Genomic DNA, 14293 nt, shown 5'->3' on the forward strand with positions numbered 1-14293 from the left:
GAGGTGGCCTTTGTTTATTGTGAGGTGGCCGCTGTTTAAAATGAGGTGGCCTTTGTTTATAGTGAGGTGGCCATTGTTTATAGTGAGGTGGCCTTTGTTTATAGTGAGGTGTCCTTTGTTTATAGTGAGGTGGCCGTTGGTTATAATGATGCAGTCATTGTTTATAGTGAGTTGGCCTTTGTTTATAGTGAGGTGGCCTTTGTTTATAGTTAGGTGGCCGTTGTTTATAATGAGGCGGTCTTTGTTTATAGTGAGGTGGCCGTTGTTTATAGTGAGGTGGCCTTTATTTATAGTGAGGTGGCCTTTGTTTGTAGTGATGTGGCCTTTGTTTATAGTGAGGTGGCCTTTGTTTATAGTAAGGTGGCCTTTGTTTATAGTGAGGTGGCCGTTGGTTATAATGAGGCGGTCTTTGTTTATAGTGAGGTGGCCGTTGTTAATAATGTGGCGGTCTTTGTTTATAGTGAGGTGGCCATTGTTTATAGGGAGGTAACTGTTGTTTATAGTGAGGTGGCCTTTGTTTATAGTTTGATGGCGTTTGTTTATAGTGACGTGGCCGTTGTTTATAGTGAGGTGGCCTTTGTATATAGTGAGGTGGCCTTTGTTTATAGTGAGGTTGCCTTTGTTTATAGTGAGGTTGCCTTTGTTTATAGTGAGGTGGCCGTTGATTAAAGTGAGGTGGCCTTTGTTTATAGTGAGGTGGCCTTTGTTTATAGTGAGGTGGCCGTTGTTTATAGTGAGGTTGCCTTTGTTTATAGTGAGGTGGCCGTTGTTTATAGTGAGGTGGCCTTTGTTTATAGTGAGGTGGCCGTTGTTAATAATGTGGTGGTCTTTGTTTATAGTGAGGTGGCTGTTGTTTATAGTGAGGTGGCCTTTGTATATAGTTAGATGGCCTTTGTTTATAGTGAGGTGGCCTTTGTTTATAGTGAGGTGGCCTTTGTTTATAGTGAGGGGGCTTTTTTATAGTGAGGTGGCCGTTGCTTACATTGAGGTGGCCGTTGAATATAGTGAGGTGGCCTTTGTTTATAGTGAGGTGGCCGTTGTTTATAATGAGGCGGTCTTTGTTTATAGTGAGGTGGCCGTTGTTTATAGTGAGGTGGCCTTTATTTATAGTGAGGTGGCCTTTGTTTGTAGTGAGGTGGCCTTTGTTTATAGTGAGGTAACTGTTGTTTATAGTGAGGTGGCCTTTGTTTATACTGAGGTGGCCTTTGTTTATAGTGAGGTGGCCTTTGTTTATAGTGAGGTGGCCGTTGTTTATAGAGAATTGCCTTTGTTTATTGTGAGGTAACTGTTGTTTATAGTGAGGTGGCCTTTGTTTATACTGAGGTGGCCTTTGTTTATACTGAGGTGGCCTTTGTTTATAGTGAGGTGGCCGTTGTTTATAGTGAAGTGGCCTTTGTTTGTTGTGAGGTGGCATTTGTTTATAGGGAGGTGGCCTTTGTTTATTGTGAGGTGGCATTTGTTTATAGTGAGGTGGCTGTTGTTTATAGTGAGGCGCCGTTGTTTATAGAGAGATGGCCGTTGTTTATAATGAGGCGGTCTTTGTTTATAGTGAGGTGGCCGTTGTTTATAGCGAGGTGGCCTTTATTTATAGTGAGGTGGCCTTTGTTTGTAGTGAGATGGCCTTTGTTCATAGTGAGGTGGCCGTTGGTTATAATAAGGCGTTCATTGTTTATAGTGAGGTGGCCTTTGTTTATAGTGAGGTGGCCGTTTTTTAGAGTGAGGTGGCCTTTGTTCATATTGAGGTGGCCGTTGTTTATAGTGAGGTGGTCTTTTTTATTGTAAGGTGGCCTTTGTTTATAGTGTGGTTGCCGTTGCTTATAGTGAGGTGGCCGTTGTTTATCGTGAGGTGGCCGTTGTTTATAGTGAGGTGGCCTTTGTTTATAGTGAGGTGGTTTTTTTATTGTGAGGTGGCCTTTGTTAATAGTGAGGTGACCTTTTTTATTTTGAGGTGGCCTTTGTTTATAGTGAGGGGTCTTTTGTATATAGTGAGGTAGCAATTGTTTATAGTGAGGTGGCCTTTGTTTATAATGAGGCAGTCTTTGTTTATAGTGAGGTGGCCGTTGTTTATAGTGAGGTGGCCTTTATTTTTAGTGAGGTGGCCTTTGATTGTAGTGAGGTGGCCTTTGTTTATAGTGAGGTGGCCTTTATTTATAGTGAGGTGGCTGTTGTTAATAGTGTGGCATTCTTTGTTTATAGTGAGGTGGCCTTTGTTTATAGTGAGGTAACTGTTGTTTATAGTGATGTGGCCTTTGTTTATAGTGAGGTGGCCTTTGTTTATAGTGAGGTTGCCTTTGTTTATAGTGAGGTGGCCGTTGTTTTTAATGAGGCGGTCTTTGTTTATAGTGAGGTGGCCTTTGTTTATAGTGAGGTGGTCTTTTTTATTGTGAGGTGGCCTTTGTTAATAGTGATGTGGCCTTTGTTTATAGTGAGGGGTCCTTTGTTTATAGTGAGGTGGCCTTTGTTTATAGTGAGGTGGCCTTTGTTTATAGTGAGGTGGCATTTGTTTATAGTGAGGTGGCCTTTGTTTATAGTGAGGTGGCCTTTGTTTATAGTGACGTGGCCGTTGTTTACAGTGAGGTGGCCTTTGTTTATATGGAGGTAGCCTTTGTTTTTAGTGAGGTGGCCTTTGTTTACAGTGAGGTGGCCTTTGTTTACAGTGAGGTGGCCTTTGTTTATTGTGAGGTGGCCGCTGTTTAAAATGAGGTGGCCTTTGTTTATAGTGAGGTGGCCGTTGTTTTTAGTGAGGTGGCCTTTGTTTATAGTGAGGTTGCCTTTGTTTATAGTGAGGTGGCCTTTGTTTATAGTTAGGTGGCCGTTGTTTATAGTGAGGTGGCCTTTGTTTATAGTGATGTGGTCTTTGTTTATAGTGAGGTGGCTTTTGTTTATAGTTGGGTGGCCTTTGTTTATAGTGAGGTGGCCGTTGGTTATAATGATACAGTCATTGTTTATAGTGAGTTGGCCTTTGTTTATAGTGAGGTGGCCTTTGTTTATAGTGAGGGGGCTTTTATTTATAGTGAGGTGGCCGTTGTTTATAGTGAGGTGGCCATTGAATATAGTGAGGTGGCCTTTGTGTATAGTGAGGTGGCCCTTGTTTATAATGAGGCGATCTTTGTTTATAGTGAGGTGGCCGTTGTTTATAGTGAGGTGGCCTTTATTTATAGTGAGGTGGCCTTTGTTTGTAGTGAGGTGGCCGTTGTTTATAGTGAGGTGGCCGTTGTTGATAGTGAGGTGGCCTTTGTTTATATGGAGGTAGCCTTTGTTTAAAGTGAGGTGGCCTTTGTTTATAGTGAGGTGGCCTTTGTTTATTGTGAGGTGGCCGTTGTTTAAAATGAGGTGGCCTTTGTTTATAGTGAGGTGGCCATTGTTTATAGTGAGGCGGCCTTTGTTTATAGTGAGGTGTCCTTTGTTTATAGTGAGGTGGCCGTTGGTTATAATGATGCAGTCATTGTTTATAGTGAGTTGGCCTTTGTTTATAGTGAGGTGGCCTTTGTTTATAGTGAGGTGGCCGTTGTATTTAATGAGGCGGTCTTTGTTTATAGTGAGGTGGCCGTTGTTTATAGTGAGGTGGCCTTTATTTATAGTGAGGTGGCCTTTGTTTGTAGTGAGGTGGCCTTTGTTTATAGTGAGGTGGCCTTTGTTTATAGCGAGGTGGCCTTTGTTTATAGTGAGGTGGCCATTGGTTATAATGAGGCGGTCATTGTTTATAGTGAGGTGGCCTTTGTTTATAGTGAGGTGGCCGTTGTTTATAGTGAGGGGGGCTTTTGTTCATAGTGAGGTGGCCGTTGTTTATAGTGAGGTGGCCGTTGTATATAGTAAGGTGGCCTTTGTTTATAGTGAGGTGGCCGTGGTTTATAGTGAGGTGGTCTTTGTTTGTAGTGAGGTGGTCTTTGTTTGTAGTGAGGTGGCCTTTGTTTATAGTGAGATGGCTTTTGTTTATAGTGAGGTGGCCTTTGTTTATAGTGAGGTGGCCGTTGTTAATAATGTGGCGGTCTTTGTTTATAGTGAGGTGGTCTTTGTTTATAGGGAGGTAACTGTTGTTTATAGTGAGGTGGCCTTTGTTTATAGTTATATGGCGTTTGTTTATAGTGAGGTGGCCGTTGTTTATAGTGAGGTGGCCTTTGTTTATAGTGAGGTGGCCTTTGTTTATAGTGAGGTTGCCTTTGTTTATAGTGAGTTGGCCGTTGTTTATAGTGAGGTGGCCTTTGTTTATAGTGAGGTGGCCTTTGTTTATAGTGAGGTGGCCGTTGTTTATAGTGAGGTTGCCTTTGTTTATAGTGAGGTGGCCGTTGTTTATAGTGAGGTGGCCGTTGTTTATAGTGAGGTGGCCTTTGTTTATAGTTAGATGGCCTTTGTTTATAGTGAGGTGGCCTTTGTTTATAGTGAGGTGGCCTTTGTTTATAGTGAGGGGGCTTTTGTTTATAGTGAGGTGGCCGTTGCTTATATTGAGGTGGCCGTTGAATATAGTGAGGTGGCCTTTGTTTATAGTGAGGTGGCCGTTGTTTATAATGAGGCGGTCTTTGTTTATAGTGAGGTGGTCGTTGTTTATAGTGAGGTGGCCTTTATTTATAGTGAGGTGGCCTTTGTTTGTAGTGAGGTGGCCTTTGTTTATAGTGAGGTGGCCTTTGTTTATAGTGAGGTGGCCGTTGGTTATAATGAGGCGGTCATTGTTTATTGTGAGGTGGCCTTTGTTTATAGTGAGGTAACTGTTGTTTATAGTGAGGTGGCCTTTGTTTATACTGAGGTGGCCTCTGTTTATAGTGAGGTGGCCTTTGTTTATAGTGAGGTGGCCGTTGTTTATAGTGAAGTGGCCTTTGTTTATTGTGAGGTGGCATTTGTTTATAGTGAGGTGGCTGTTGTTTATAGTGAGGCGCAGTTGTTTATAGTGAGGTGGCCGTTGTTTATAGTGAGGTGGCCGTTGTTTATAGTGTGGTGGCCTTTGTTTATAGTGAGGTGGCTGTTGTTTATAGTGAGGTGGCTGTTGTTTATAGTGAGGCGCCGTTGTTTATAGTGAGGTGGCCGTTGTTTATAGTGAGGTGGCCGTTGTTTATAGTGAGGTGGCCTTTGTTTATAGTGAAATGGCCGTTGTTTATAGTGAAGTGGCCTTTGTTTATTGTGAGGTGGCATTTGTTTATAGGGAGGTGGCCTTTGTTTATTGTGAGGTGGCATTTGTTTATAGTGAGGTGGCCGTTGCTTATAGTGAGGTGGCCCTTGCTTATAGTGAGGTGGCCTTTGGTTCTGTTATAACTTTCTAGGATGTTTTTAAGTTCGGTATTAGCAATGTATTTCATAGTTTTATGTGTATACAGTACACTTGAGAGGGTGTATATACAGTACACTTGAGAGGATGTATATACAGTACACTTGAGAGGGTGTATATACAGTACACTTGAGAGGGTGTATATACAGTACACTTGAGAGGGTGTATATACAGTACACTTGAGAGGGTGTATATACAGTACACTTGAGAGGGTGTATATACAGTACACTTGAGAGGATGTATATACAGTACACTTGAGAGGGTGTATATACAGTACACTTGAGAGGATGTATATACAGTACACTTGAGAGGGTGTATATACAGTACACTTGAGAGGGTGTATATACAGTACACTTGAGAGGGTGTATATACAGTACACTTGAGAGGATACACAATGACTAATCTAAAATATATCTAAAATATTTCAAGATTAAAGTAAGAGGCCGAGTGTTGTCTGGGGCTTGAGTTTGTTCCTGTTTTAATTGCTGATTAGAATTGAGTAATTAGAGGTCGTAGTTAATGTTGAGAAGTAGAACAGATACAGAGATACCATGTGTGAGATAAGGATAGATGAATCAGTAATAAAGTGTTACCAGAGCCGAGCGAGGTACGTAATTTTTTATTTTAAAAAGAATGCCAAATGCTTTAGAATTTTGATTTGCTATGTTCACTGAACACAGCAAAAAGCAGTTTGCTTTCAATGAATACACCTAGCAATTACTATCTTATTTGTTACTAATTTGTATATTGTTTATTCTTAGGGTAATTTGATTAATGACTTTATTACCAATCAATATTTGTCAATATTAAGGTTGAATTTGTTATCAGTTAGTCAAAGATGGATTATTTTTATCTCATTATTCACTGTGTCAAGGATCTATCATATCCATAGATCTATTCAAATAGATCTATAGTCTGCCATCTTTCTAGAAACATAGGTCTACCATCACCCAACGAGCAAAGAGTTACTATTAATTCCTTGACCTTAAGATCATAGAGTTACCTTCACTCTATAACCATAAGTCTATAATCACCATAATAACACAGACCTACCATCACTCCGGAAGGCAAGATCTACCATAGGCCTTCAACAGGCAAAAAGTTTCAAGTAGACCTTTATATAAAGGAATGATAAAGACCTTGTAATAATTCTGTTGGATGCCTTAATATTTAGAGAACAGGTATTTTAATGAGTAAATACTTTAGTGAGTAAAGCAACTGCCATGAAAATGATCAAGAATATAATGACACTGTTCAGAGCACTATCACTATATTTTAAGAAACACTGTTCGCTCCTCACATCTCCTTTCAACTCAGGCGAGATACATGATCTAACAAATAGATAGAGAACCTGAGAGAGAACTTTTAATGCGCACACTGAAGCACAGATTTACGTACATTATTACGACTATCTTAGAGGCATAAACTGTACTCCTTGTAACGAGAGATACCTCATAATATTCACTTGGAGAATATTGAAATTACAACATAGTGCAGTGAGAGGTAAGGCTGGCAGTGTACAACATAATGCAGTGAGAGGTAAGGCTGGCAGTGTACAACATTCTACAGTGAGAGGTAAGGCTGGCAGTGTACAACATAGTGCAGTGAGAGGTAAGGCTGGCAGTGTACACCATAGTGCAGTGAGAGGTAAGGCTGGCAGTGTACAACATTCTACAGTGAGAGGTAAGGCTGGCAGTGTACAACATTCTACAGTGAGAGGTAAGGCTGGCAGTGTACAACATTCTACAGTGAGAGGTAAGGCTGGCAGTGTACAACATTCTACAGTGAGAGGTAAGGCTGGCAGTGTACACCATAGTGCAGTGAGAGGTAAGGCTGGCAGCGTACAACATTCTACAGTGAGAGATAAGGCTGGCAGTGTACAACATTCTACAGTGAGAGGTAAGGCTAGCAGTGTACAACATTCTACAGTGAGAGGTAAGGCTGGCAGTGTACAACATTCTACAGTGAGAGGTAAGGCTGACAGTGTACAACATACCGCAGTGAGAGGTAAGGCTGGCAGTGTACATCATACTATAGTGAGAGGTAAGGCTGGCAGTGTACATCATACTATAGTGAGAGGTAAGGCTGGCAGTGTACATCATACTATAGTGAGAGGTAAGGCATGCAGTGTACATCATACTATAGTGAGAGGTAAGGCTGGCAGTGTACATCATACTATAGTGAGAGGTAAGGCTGGCAGTGTACATCATACTATAGTGAGAGGTAAGGCTGGCAGTGTACATCATACTATAGTGAGAGGTAAGGCTGGCAGTGTACATCATACTATAGTGAGAGGTAAGGCAGGCAGTGTATAACATACTTTTATGAGGTAAGACTGGCAGTGTACAACATACTGCAGTGAGAGGTAAGGCTGGCAGTGTACATCATAGTGCAGTGAGAGGTAAGGCTGGCAGTGTACATCATACTATAGTGAGAGGTAAGGCAGGCAGTGTATAACATACTATTAAGAGAGGTAAGACTGGCAGTGTACAACATACTGCAGTGAGAGGTAAGGCTGGCAGTGTACAACATAATGCAGTGAGAGGTAAGGCTGGCAGTGTACATCATACTATAGTGAGAGGTAAGGCAGGCAGTGTATAACATACTATTAAGAGAGGTAAGACTGGCAGTGTACACATAAAACATCGTGGAGCCGTTAATACAGTTAGAGAACACACAGGTCTATGGCTCTTTAGAATTCATGCTATTTAATAAAGTAAGTAAATAATTATCAAAAGAAGGCACCAAACCGGGAAGGCTATATAGAACCATCAAATGTACGGGATAATCAGAGGGCGCTAAATATCATCAAGGATGCCAATACGCGAACAGAAACACATAAGGCGAACGGTACCAAAAGTATCCGAGTCACCAAAAATACGATCAAGAGACAAGCGACCGCGGGGAACAGTCGGAAAAAAGACACACGCTCGTCCCGGAAGTGAGGACATTCAACAAGGATATGCACGACCGTAAGAGGGACAATGCAATTAGGACAATAAGGAGCAGGGCGGCGCTTCATCAAATGACCTTGAGTTAAGCGAGTATGGCCAATACGCAACCTCGCCAGAGTCGTTTTCCATCGCCGGTTACAGTGTTAGGAGGACGGCCATGAGGACACACAACTTTTAAGAGTACGTAGTTTGTTACCAGTAACAGACGACCAACAAGCCTGCCAACGGGTAAGGATGGAGGAATGGATAACCGGGTAAAAGTCGGAATAAGGAATACCTTTACGAGAGATGGGACAAGAGCGAACAGCTTCCCTGGCGGCAGCATCTGCATGCTCATTTAAAGACACACCAATATGGCTGGGAACCCAACAAAACTCAACCGACTTAAATTTACTGTGAACAAGAAACAGCCAATGCTGGATCTCGACAATCACTGGATGAAGTGGAATGGATTAAAGGACCCGAGAGCCATGAGGGCACTACGAGAGTCAACAACAACTACAAAGGAAGATTGACAGCGAGAAAGCAGTAGACGAAGAGCATAGAAAATAGCATAAAGCTTCGCTGTGAAGATACTAATCTCTGGAGGTAAGCGACACATATAAGTACAATCAGGAAAAACAACAGAGTAGCCAACACCTTTCGCAGACTTAGACCCATCAGTGAAGACGGAAACAGAGCGGGAGTGAAAAGAAAAATGCTCAAGGAAAAGGCGTTTTCGAACCGTAGGAGGGGTAAAAACTTTAGTGATATGGGTCAAGGATGTACAAAACCACGGAAGGGGGAATCTCCACAGGGGCAAAGAAGGAACAACACGAGGAGAAATATTAGAAATACGAACGGAAAGAGAATCCTGTAAGCGAGATAACCAGACAGAAAAAGGGAGGGGGTAAAGAGGAACAGGAACAGCAGGAGGGGTAAATGTTAAAGCACGACAGAGGCGAGAGGAAGGATGTTGCAAGGACCGCACAAGATAGCGAAGACAGTAGCGATCATGGCGGTCCTGGAGAGATAAGAAGCCAGTTTCAACATACAAGCTGAGGATGGGAGTCGAAAGAAAGGCACCAGAACTGAGGCGCAACCAAGTATGGTACAAAGCATCAAGACGGCGAAGAGTACAAGGAATGCAGACGAGTAAGCAGGGCAATCATAATCGAGCATAGACAGGACGAGAGAGGAATGTAAAGTGAGGAGAGTGCGCCTATCTGCCCCCCAAGAAGTATGGGACAAGACCGGAAGGAGGGTATGGGCCTTAGAGCACTCAACACGGAGGTAAGAGATATGGGGAGACCAAGACAAACAAGTGTCAAAGAATAACCCCAAAGGCTTCACGGAATCTTTGTACTCAAGGGGATGACCATAAAGTGACAAAGAGGGACGAAGAACGACCCGTTTCTGAGTAAAAGTCATGGCACAAGTCTTAGTAGTAGAGGACTTGAAGCCATGATCGGTGGGCCAAGACGACATGACATCAATCGCAAGTTGAAGCCGGCGTTGAAGGAGAGGCGAATCATCACCCTAACAGCAAAGAGTAAGATCATCGACATAGAGAGTGGAGAAGACGCCTGAAGGAAGAGAGGAAAGAAGACCATTAGGGTAACTAGAAAAAGAGTAGCACTCAGAACACTATCCTGGAGCACACCTTCGTATTGCTGAAAAGAGGCAGAGAGAGCGGTACCAAGCCTCACACGAAAGGAACGACGAGAGGGGAAGCTGTGGAGAAAGAGACGGAGATGACCACAAAGGCCAAAAGAATGAAGCTGGGATAGAATATGATACCGCCAAGTGCTGCCGTAAGCCTTTTCCAGGTCAAAAAGAACTGCAACAACGGAGGTCTTTGCAGCAAAAGCAGTACGAATATAAACCTCCAAGTTCACCAGGACATTTGATGTGCTGCGGCACTAGCGGAAACCAAATTGAGAAGGGGATGGTGTGATGGTGTTCCAGGAACCACATTAGACAAACGTTAACCATACATTCAAAGAGTTTGCATACACAACTTGTGAGGGCAATAGGGCGAAAGTCCTTAGGGGATGTTCCCAGAGACCCTGGTATGCAAACATGGAGGACAACGGCATCGAGCCAGTCCTCAGGGACTGACGACGACTCCCAGATCTGATTATACAGACTCAGTAAATACTGAGACGTGCACAGAGGGAGATGGCGAAGCATCTCATAATGAATGCCATCGGAGCCCGCCGCCGTAGAACCGCAGAGGGCCAGGGCAGAACGAAGTTCAGAGAGAGAGAAGGGATCATTATAGAGAAGTCGAAGACGAGTGCAGAAATCTTAAGGACGAGATTCAAGGACAGGTTTATGAAGAAGGAAAGATTGGGGAAGATGAACACCAGAGCTAACAGAAGAAAAGTGGGAATAGCCACGAAAGTGACCAGGACGAGCACCAAGCATCGGCTCCTGGAGACAGACACAAAGGGCAAAAACCACGAAATCAGAAGTTGGAGTAAAAGGAAATTGGCGTAAGTACCCTGAACGTTCCATTGAAGAATAGACATCGACGAGAAGAGAAAGGACAACAACAGAGAACAAGGAAAAAACAAAGGCGAAAGAGGAACATAGCACGTTAAAGAAGATCAGGGTCAGCAAAGTCAGGGTTAGGGGGGCATGGGTAAACTGAGCAAAGACGGAGTGAAGGAAGCGGGAGAACAGACCAGAGGTGGACGGGCAGGGTCCGGAGGAGGAGGAGGAGGAAGAGGAGGAGACAACTGAGAGGAGCAGTTAAGGACAGCAGCAGGAAGAGAAGGAGTAGAAAGAAGGGAGCGCACCTCAGTAAGGGCAGCAACCGAGTGGGAAAGGGGGATAAAGAAACCTCCATAATTAAACAGGGGGCACAACAACCAAAATGGGAGGGGAAGGAGCGAGAGAGTCAGAAGTAGGGGCCGAGGAAGAAAGCGAAGCCTTCTTACCCGCCGGGGAGGAGGAAGGAGAGGAGCAAGGCTTACGCTTCTGACTTAGAGAGGCAGGTGTCCCAGCAACTACGTACTGGGCAACGGATTCCAGGGTCTCAACAGGAGAAGCTGAACGAGAGCACACACGACGGCCGTTGGGAGAGCGATGAACTTCAGCCCGCACTGACAGGCGGCGGGAAGAGCCGATAGACAGAGGAGAAGGTTGAGAAGGAGGATCGGAGGGAGACCAGGAAGAAGACACAGGAGACACGCCAGACCGGGCAGAACGAAGGAACACCCCAGACAGAGGACCAGGAGAGGGACCCTTCGGGACAGAACTCAAAGGAACAGAGGAAGGGGTACCAGGCGTATCAGGGTCCAAGGCCTAGAAACGGTTGTGAGTCTGAGGAAGGTGGGAAGGACGAGGAGAGAAAGAGCGCAACACGCAAGCATAAGAGAGGTTAGCATAAGGCGGGAGCCGGCAAACCTGGCGCCTCACCTCAGGAAAAGATAAACGCTCCCGGTGCTTCAAGTTGAGGACGGCTGCCTCAAGCTTGTAATGTATACACGCACGGGAGAAGGTAGGGTGGACCTCACTGCAATTGAGGCAGCGAGCCTGGGAAGAAGTGCATTCCGACTTAGAGTGACCATCGCCCCCACACATAGGACAGAGAGAGACAGTTCCAGAGCAGCGGAGGGCACCATGCCCAAACCTCCAACACTTATTACAGATCCAAGGAGAGGGAATGTACTTCTGGACAGAGCACCTGACACCAGCAAGAATGACAGAGGGCGGAAGGGTCCTACCATCAAAAGTAATCTTCACAACCCGAAGGGGCTGACGGCGACAACCACGAGGGGGACGAGTAAACATGTCTACCTGCAGGACAGAATTGCCCTGGGCCTCAAGGATATGCTGAATATCATCGTGGCAGTCCTGCAGATTCCGAACACCGGTTGCAACATGGGGTAGAAGGAGAATAGTGCCAACACTGGCATTCAACCGTGCGTTCTTGCAGACCCGAACAGGGGGGTCTCGCCAACGCAGGATAAAGCAGCCAAGCGGGAGGCCGCATCCTGAGAAGGAGCAGCAACTTACTGTTGCCCCCTATTCCACCCTGGCTTTATACAACTCCTAATACAGCAATACAACTCGAAGACAATATTCCAAAGTCTGCACCAAACTCAGCCATAGCCTCAGTCTTTCTCTCAACAATGAAAAATTGCTACCCAAATACCTCAGCGATTTATACAGATGGATCTCGCATCATCATGAACAACGTACCCTCGGTCACTAGCGCTGTATGGATACCGGAATACCATCTCAAGCAAGGATGGTGGTTGCCAAACCAACTATCTGTTTTCACAGCTGAATTATATGCCTTATATCAAGCTCTCCAAATAATCACAACATTACCAGTTGGGACATATACAATCTGCAGTGACTCCAAGAGTGCGATTCAGGCAATTACGTACTCTTCAACAACGTGCAAAGAGTTTGTTTACCCATGTCTTCAACTACTTCATGAACATCGAATGAACGGCTATGGTACCTCTAGCCAATGGGTCCCAGCGCATTGTGGTATTCTCCATGATGAACTAGTAGATCAACTAGCCAAAACAATGCACAACACACCTCACATTACCCGTCATCCAATTCCCCATGTTGCACATAAAGGAGCCTTCAAAAATACCATCACCCAAGATTTTGAGACGAAATGGAAAACGTTATGCTCACCTTTGTACTATGGGTCCGTTAAAAAAAAATGGGAAACTTGGAAACATGTCAGATATAAAAGCAGAGAAATTGATATAGCGATGACCAGATTAAGGCTGGGACACACCAAACTATCAGCACACAGCTCTAAGTACAGAACAGACATCAACGAACTCTGCATCCACTGTCAGGTGCCTGAAACAATCGAACATTATCTCCTGCACTGCTTCGGACATTATAGTGCCAAAGTAAATTTCAAACAAGTACTTATCTCACTTAAAATACCCTTTACCATCGAGCATATATTAAGAGGCGGTGACCACTCGTTACAAGAAAAATACCAAACAGTCAAAGCACTGGCTAAATATCTACAGTCGACCAACAAGCTGGGTCACATCTGACCCGTGCTATATTTAGCCCTGGCGCCACCAACAGCTAAACACAGAAAACAATTGCCTCGTCGCAGTACCAAGGATCAGCTGACGCCATAAACACAACACCTCGCCTCTGTCAGAGGCCGCTCCTCTGTCTACAGCACAAAGCAACAAGCACTTTTGAAACTCTTATCATCCTCAACATAAACGCCTCTACCAACATCTGTGCTGGTGCAGTCATTGGGAGGACAAACCCTTCATGCAAACTGCACCTACTCTCAAGAAGACGAAGAAGGAGCAGCAATGACACGTGTACCGAGACAGGTGGGGTTGAAGGTGACAGAGGCATCTACAGAATCAACAAGGTGCCTATGAAGGGAGAAATCGTCAGGAGGCACAGAATCAAGAGGGAGGAGATCAAAGTATTTGGCCCACGAAGCGGGACCAAACAAGGCTTGATAGGCATCAGAACGGGAAGGAATCGAGCGAGAGGCAGCCGTGTCGAGGACGGCGTTGAGAACCCCCAGAGAGAGAGAGAGAGAGAGAGGGGTTAAAAGGCGCAGTAGTCACAACTAGAGACTGAGCCGTGCCAGGAGACGAGGTAATCACCACTAGGGGCCTGGGGCTCGACCCAACCACAGAGGAGGGAGAGGAGGCGAGGGAAGTTGTCAGAAAGGCCAAAGGAGGAGCAAGGTCGGGGCCCAATGCAGTAGAGGGTACAGAGCCCGGTCTTCCAACACGGACCGACTCGGGGGCTTGGTCACCCACCCCACGAGCCTGAGAAAGTAAAGGAAGAACAGAAATCGACATAAGTACGGAAAACGAAACATTCATTCACGAATGTGCCCCCACACCCACCATGGAGCCACAATTAGAGGCAGGACACTCAACAAGAAGCTATCACCGATCATGCTGGGGTCCCTTAGGGGTGCGTCGTGAGTATACGCCCCACAAACGCCACCTTAAGAACCTTCAGTCCGTCGAGATCGGATTCAGTGACGAAAGGAGGATTGACAATAAAAGGATCCCCTCGCTCTCGACGTTGAGTACTACAGTTTTACGGGTGCAAGAGTTTGCCTCCTCAA

The 14293-nt window shown here is 44.9% G+C and overlaps 1 protein-coding gene across 1 annotated transcript in view; it reads left to right on the forward strand.

The window, feature by feature from the left end:
- Positions 1–14293, forward strand: part of LOC123751021 (uncharacterized) — a 78672-nt gene that overhangs the window by 11532 nt on the left and 52847 nt on the right. The gene's annotated exons all lie outside the window — the stretch shown is intronic.

Source organism: Procambarus clarkii, chromosome 4, assembly GCF_040958095.1.
Source record: "Procambarus clarkii isolate CNS0578487 chromosome 4, FALCON_Pclarkii_2.0, whole genome shotgun sequence".
Classification (NCBI taxonomy): domain Eukaryota; kingdom Metazoa; phylum Arthropoda; class Malacostraca; order Decapoda; family Cambaridae; genus Procambarus; species Procambarus clarkii.